At 38.5% G+C, this 7,652-nt stretch overlaps 1 pseudogene; it reads left to right on the top strand.

Moving 5' to 3' along the window:
* The first annotated feature begins 3,710 nt into the window (after nucleotides 1-3,710).
* LOC101978065 (histone deacetylase 1 pseudogene) lies at nucleotides 3,711-5,537 on the top strand (annotated as a pseudogene).
* The last annotated feature ends 2,115 nt before the right edge of the window (nucleotides 5,538-7,652 follow it).

Genomic DNA, 7,652 nt, shown 5'->3' on the forward strand with positions numbered 1-7,652 from the left:
AAAGTAAAATGCAAATATTTATATATCCTGTATTTGATTATAAATTCCTCATTTTTACAAAATTTGCAAGCAGAATTTAAATTTAAAATTTCCTTTGGGAATTAAAATCTAAACAAATTGTGATAGTAGGAGCAAATGTGACTCCATTTTGTCTTATGACTTCATCCTGTAAAACAACCATGCCAAGTAGAAGGGTCATGACTGGGGCAAGATGTTCTTTTCCTTTTGCTATAGAAACCTTTAAGAACACAAAACTACCTAATGGGGCATTGTTTCTGTAACTAGATTAATGGGGTGGGGGGGGCTATTTCTATAACTGGGGTGACTGGGCTAACTGTAATTGGTTAGGCTTCCCAACACTTGACTACACTCTCTCGCTTCTGTAACCTGGCTTGCTTGCCTTGGCTAGACCCTGAACATCCCTTTTGCGGTTGTGAGGCTTATAAGGAGTGCCCTTGCAATTGTTCCGGGCTGATCAGGGGAACAGCTTTATGTTCTGGTCAGCTAGCACCGGTGTGCTTCAATAAAGGCTTGATTCGATTATACTTGAGTGGTCTGGAAGTCAGTTTATGAAACCCTGGGACGAAGCTTTAAAAATAACAAAATAAAAGATCAAAATTCTTACGTACAAATGTACAGAAGTTAAAGTACAAAATAAGATTATTTAACATTCTGAATTAAAGAACAAAACATGTACCAATCTGGCCCTCTTCAGAGTTTTAATTTGTCTTTTGAAAATCAAATTGTCTGTTTCCATGGCCTGACATATGTTTCCATTGAAATAGCCATTGCATCCTGAGTTTCAAAGTTTCATTACTCCAATATGAAAGCTCTCCAGTGTTTGATTTGTTTAAAAATTCTAAATGTATAATAGGACAGATAAACATGGCACTGCGCTCACATCTACCAAATTCAGAAGCCAGACATGCCAAGAGGAAGCCATCATTTCCTTAATAACTACACTTTAATTCTACTAGATAAATATATTCAGTGCTTTCATTTTGTGACACTATGGGTGATAATTCTAGATCAGGTGAGAAATCGTTGCAGGACTTTGTGATCCTCAAATCAATTCAATAAATATTTGAACGTTCCATTCATTGAGTAAGTTTTTATTCTGTTGTATTATTTTTTAACCTTCTATTTATTTTTTTACTCTATTATAAAATTATTACTTTACCATATACTTCCTCTGATTGTCTTATCTTTTATCAGGCTCAATCAAAGTAGTACAATTTAAGGAGCTAAGGTCAGTCCATATCATTCTGTAACATGTGTAAGTATGACTGATATCATGTGCACAATTACAATGCCTCACACATAAAACGCCTCTGACTTTCTTTTCCCTTGCCCAGGTCCAGACATTCATTCATCTAAACTAACTAACTTTCTTTCTTAATCTCTTTCTTAATCTTTCTTTCTTTCTTTTTTTCTTTCTTAACCTTTCTTTCTTTCTTTCTTAATCTTTCTTTCCTTCTTTCTTTCTGTCCTTTTTTCTTTCCTTCCTTCCCTCACTCCCTCCCTCTCTCTCTCTTTCTTTCTTTCTCTCTTTGTTTTTAAATGGGATAAACCTACTTAAAAGGTGTTCTTTCCTCAAACCAACCTCATAATCAGACAGGGGCAACATTTGTTATTATCCTACCTAGATCATTTTGAAGATGTAACTAGAATTATTTGCATATACCACTTAATAGTTTTAATATAGTATATTTAGTTATGGTCATACCCACATGTATAGCTTCATGAGACTGGAATAATCTAATTAAAATGGAATAAACACAACACACACACACACACACACACACATACACACACACACACACACAGTTTCTACAGTTGTTCCTTGTTATCCAAGGGGAATTGGTAGTAGATCCTCTGCAGATACCAAAATTCTGACCAACACTCTTTCATATATTTTAACTTATCGATAGATTACTTATAATACTTAATGTAATCTAAATGCCTGGTTAGCAGCTATTACACTATTTAAGGAATAATGACAAGAAAAGGAGTCTGTACATGTTCAGTACTGATACAAGTCCCCTCCCTCTTACCATCCCGGGCATTTGCAATCCACAGTTGACAGAATCTTTGGATAGAGATCCTGGAGATACAGAGATCTTACTGTAATGTATATGTCAAAGAAAAGTGTCACCAGAGTTCCTATCTGTCTCCCTCCTGGTGTTTCCGAACTCAAAGGATGGCCAAGGAAAATGGAAGCATGATGTTCTTTGTTTCGTTTTGTTTGATCTGTAAAATATAAAGGAGAATAACAAACACTGTGAGAACTCAGTCCCTTTAGAAGGGAGTGAATGAGGAGAAAATGATGAAAACATAGTAGTTATATGATTAGTTACATCTTAAAAATCAGATGGCTTTTAATGTGTCTAAGAAAATGCAAATACAACTTGTAATCATTAATATTTTATTGGAATATTTGTTTCAATGAAAGTTTATATGAAAAAAATGTGGTTTATGTGAACAATAGAGTTTTACTCAGCCATGAAGAAAAATGAAATTATGTTATTTGCTGATAAGTGGGGAAAACTCGAGTATATCATGGTAAGTGAAATAAGGCAGTCTCATAAAGGCATTGGTCAAATTTTTTTTTTCTCATACGTGGAAGACAGAATGTATATAAGAAAAAAGAATAAAAAGGATTTTATGAAAATAGAAGGGAAATTAAGAGAGTAGAGGAAAGGGATCTAGAGGGGGGAGGAGCAGAAGTATTGAGGGAAAAAATTACCAAATTATGCTACATGCGGGTACAAATATACTACAATGAATATATAGAATTATAATGCATTAATTAAAATAATAATAATTAAAATAGAAGGGGAATTAGTAAAGTAAGGGATCAAGGGCAGGGAGGAAATGAGGAAAACTAAAAGAATGAGAAATGAAAATGATAAAATTATGTTATATGCATGTACAAATAAGGCATAAATATTCTTTCTATTATGTATAATTATAGTGCTCTGAAATAAAATAAATGAAGGAAGAAATGTATTTTGTAAACACCCTCTTAGATTTTGATCCTAATGTATACCTTATGAATGTCCCATTGTATCTTTGATGAAAACAATCATCATTGATATGAGCAGGGTGTAAATTTTCACCCTATTAGCCAAATGAGTGGATTCAAATTTAAAGAAGTGAAGAATAATTACACATGAGCTATTGGAATTTTAGAACCAGAGATAAAGTTGGTGTAATATCATGATACACTGACGAATACACTGCATTTGGGGAAACATTGTGCACTTTATAGCTATGTTTTAAATAAAGAATCAGAACTTTGTGGTCCTACCTGAGTTCAATAAATTAGGAAGTCTGAAATGTGTATTGAACTACATTTTCATTGACCTTTTCTATTAACAAGAGTTTTCATTTTGATTGTTTGTTTTCAGGTAGGTGCTCATGTCTGCATCCATTAGTTCAAGTCCTACAAGGTAGCTATGTGAATAGAGTGGAGGTCATGAGGGGTCACATCCTTCAGCAACCATAGCATCTTTCCTTTCCCCAAACCAGCAAACATTAGTTTTTTTTTTTTTTCTTTTCTTTTTTTTTTCTTGAGTAACTGGTACTTTAACCCTGGGAGGAATAATTCTACAGAGGACTATAGTACTTTATTAATAAACGGAAGATAAATGTTATTAGCAAATTGTGGTCATTCCCACAAATATTGAAAATATGCCAGGGAGGGCTGACGGACCGACTGACGGGAGGGACAGGAGGCAGCAAGATGGCGCAGACTCAGGGCACCAGGAGGAAAGTCTGTTACTACTACGACGCGCCCTCACAAAGCCAATGCTGAGGAGATGACCAAGTACCATAGTGATGACTACATCAAATTCTTGCGCTCCATTCGTCCAGATAACATGTCTGAGTATAGCAAGCAGATGCAGAGATTCAATGTTGGTGAGGACTGTCCAGTATTCGATGGCCTGTTTGAGTTCTGTCAGTTGTCTACTGGTGGCTCTGTCGCAAGTGCCATGAAACTTAATAAGCAGCAGACGGACATCGCTGTGAATTGGGCTGGAGGCCTGCACCATGCAAAGAAGTCCGAGGCATCAGGCTTCTGTTACGTCAATGATATCGTCTTGGCCATCCTGGAACTGCTAAAGTATCACCAGAGGGTGCTGTATATTGACATTGATATTCACCATGGCGATGGCGTGGAAGAGGCCTTCTATACCACAGACCGGGTCATGACTGTGTCCTTTCATAAATATGGAGAGTACTTCCCAGGAACTGGGGACTTACGGGTCATGTCCAAAGTAATGGAGATGTTCCAGCCTAGTGCGGTGGTCTTACAGTGTGGCTCAGATTCCTTGTCTGGGGATCGGTTAGGTTGCTTCAATCTGACCATCAAAGGGCATGCCAAGTGTGTGGAATTTGTCAAGAGCTTCAACCTGCCTATGCTGATGCTGGGAGGAGGTGGTTACACCATTCGTAATGTGGCCCGGTGCTGGACATACGAAACAGCTGTGGCTCTGGACACAGAGATCCCCAATGAGCTTCCATACAATGACTACTTCGAGTACTTTGGACCAGATTTCAAGCTTCACATCAGTCCTTCCAACATGACTAACCAGAACACGAATGAGTACCTGGAGAAGATAAAACAGCGGCTCTTTGAGAACCTGAGAATGCTGCCCCATGCACCTGGGGTCCAAATGCAGGCCATTCCCGAGGACGCCATCCCAGAGGAGAGTGGTGATGAGGACGAAGAAGACCCTGACAAGCGAATCTCGATCTGTTCCTCTGACAAACGAATTGCCTGTGAGGAAGAATTCTCTGACTCGGATGAGGAAGGAGAGGGTGGCCGCAAAAACTCTTCCAACTTCAAAAAAGCCAAGAGAGTCAAAACAGAGGATGAAAAAGAGAAAGACCCAGAGGAGAAGAAAGAAGTCACAGAAGAGGAGAAATCCAAGGAGGAGAAGCCAGAAGCCAAAGGGGTCAAAGAGGAGGTCAAGTTGGCCTGAGCAGACTTCTCCAGCTTTGGCTTCTGGCCAAGTTCCCCACCTTTTTCCTCCAATCCCTCAGATTTTTATATTTTCTATTTCTCTGTGTATTTATATAAAATATATTAAATATAAATGTCCCCAGGGACTAGATAGGAACCAGGGCCCTGATCCCAAGGCAGCTGTGTGGAGGAAACTTCCAGTAGTTGCCTTGTTCCCCATCCCTCTTTAAGTCTTTTGAACCATCTACAGTGCAGATCTGGGTGGAAAGGATGTAACCATAAGAAAAATCCTAAAATGACAAAGGTCTGTTTAGTAGCTTTGGAAAGGTGCCCTTACCAACGGTTCTAGAAGGGATGGGTGGGTCTTCAGGGACCCCCTGTATTTTTCAGACTCCTAACATCAGCCATTGGTTGTTTTCTTACCTTCCCACTGGCCTCAATAGAGCCAAGAAACACACTGCCCTGTCTTCCCCCCAGCTCCACAGGTGAAGGTTGGTAGTCTAGCTTCCTTTCTAAGATACTATTTTCATTTTTGTGAGACTTTGTAATAAAATGGTACATTTCTATACCCTCCTGAAAAAAAAAAAAGAAAATATGCCAGGACTGCTGGTTTGTGCATTAAATTAAGGCTGGGTTTTCTTGGAAATGAATCTTCCTATGGGATTTTTTATTGTTTTTTTTTTTTATATTTACTTTTTAGTTGTAGTCGGATGCAATACCTTTATTTTATTTATTTATTTTTATGTGGTGCTGAGGATTGAACCTAGGGCCACACATCTATGAAGTGGGCGCTCTACCACTGAGTCACAACCCCAGCCCTGATTATAAAGCTTTTCAGGTACAAATTAACTGTGAAGGTAAGAGAACATCTGGGATAGAGAGCATTCTCATAGTTATAGAAATGCATCAATGGTTAGTACTTTAACCCCAACTCAGGTGGGTCAAGACATTGGAAAATTTTGCAGTTGATGTCACTGCTGATGCTCGGTGGTATGTGAGAGGGAGATGAGGCAGATGATAAAATTGGGAGGAATATAAACAAAGCATTTCTAAAATAATTTAGTGCATGATGTACCTAGGAGAAATGGAGATTTTAAAAGTAGAACTGAGTGTACCAATTGCATTTATTTCAATTTTATGAATGTAACTACACAGTGATAAGGAGCTACATGTGTCTTCAGATAGAATTTATTTATTTATTTATTTATTTGTTTATTTTTAGAAAGTGAGAGAGGAGAGAGAGAGAGAGAGAGAGAGAGAGAGAGAGAGAGAGAGAATTTTTTTTTTTATATTTATTTTTTAGTTTTCGGCAGACACAACATCTTTGTATGTGTTTTTTTTTTTTTTTTTTTTTTTTAAAGAGAGAGTGAGAGAGGAGAGAGAGTGATAGAGAGAGAATTTTAATATTTATTTTTTAGTTCTCGGCGGACACAACATCTTTGTTGGTATGTGGTGCTGAGGATCGAACCCGGGCCGCACGCATGCCAGGCGAGCGCGCTACCGCTTGAGCCACATCCCCAGCCCCTGTTTGTATGTGGCTTTGAGGATCGAACCTGGGCCACACGCATGCCAGGCGAGCGTGCTAACACTGCTTGAGCCACATCCCCAGCCCTTCAGATCGAATTTAAATTACATGGAATTTCTTTTTTTTTTTTTTTTTTTTTGTTCTCCCTATCATTCTTTTTTTTTTTTTTTTTTTTTATTGATTGTTCAAAACATTACAGAGCTCAAGACATATCATCTTTCATACATTCCACTCAATTGGGTTTTGAACTCCCCAAATACATAATACAGACTCACTTCTGTTACATACTCACATTTTTACATAATGGTATATTAGTGACTGTTGTATTCTGCTACCTTTCCTATCCCCTACTATCCCCCCTCCCTTCCCCTCCCCTCCCATCTTCCCTCTCTACCTCCTCTGCTGTTGTTCAATTCTCTCCCCTTTTTCCCCCCACCCCCTTGCCCCTCATAACCTCTTATAATTTTGTGTATCACTGAAGGTCTCCTACCATTTCCATATGTTTTCCCTTCTCTCTTCCTTTCTCTCCCCCCATTCATCTTAGTTTACTGTTAGTCTTTTCCTCATGCTCTTCCTTCCTGTTCTATTCTTAGTGGCTCTCTTTATATCAAAGAAGACATTTGACATTTGTTTTTTAGGGCTTGGCTAGCTTCACTTAGCATAATCTGCTCTAATGCCATCCATTTCCCTGCAAATTCTATGATTTTGTCGTTTCTTAGTGCTGCATAATACTCCATTGTGTATAGCTGCCACAATTTTTTTATCCACTCATCTATTGAAGGGCATCTAGGTTGGTTCCACAGTCTAGCTATTGTGAATTGTGCTGCTATAATCATTGATGTGGCCGTATCCGTATAGTGTGCTCTTTTAAGGTCCTCAGGGAATAGTCCAAGAAGGGCAATAGCTGGGTCAAATGGTGGATCCATTCCCAGCTTTCCCAGGAATCTCCATACTGCTTTCCAAATTGGCCTCACCATTTTGCAGTCCCACCAGCAGTGAACAAGTGTGCCCTTTTCCCCACATCCTCGCCAACACTTATTGTTGTTTGACTTCATAATGGCTGCCAATCTTACAGGAGTGAAATGGTATCTTAGGGTGGTTTTGATTTGCATTTCTCTGATTGCTAGAGATGGTGAGCATTTTCTCATGTGCTTGTGG

This window comes from Ictidomys tridecemlineatus, chromosome 1, assembly GCF_052094955.1.
Source record: "Ictidomys tridecemlineatus isolate mIctTri1 chromosome 1, mIctTri1.hap1, whole genome shotgun sequence".
Taxonomy (NCBI): Eukaryota; Metazoa; Chordata; class Mammalia; order Rodentia; family Sciuridae; genus Ictidomys; species Ictidomys tridecemlineatus.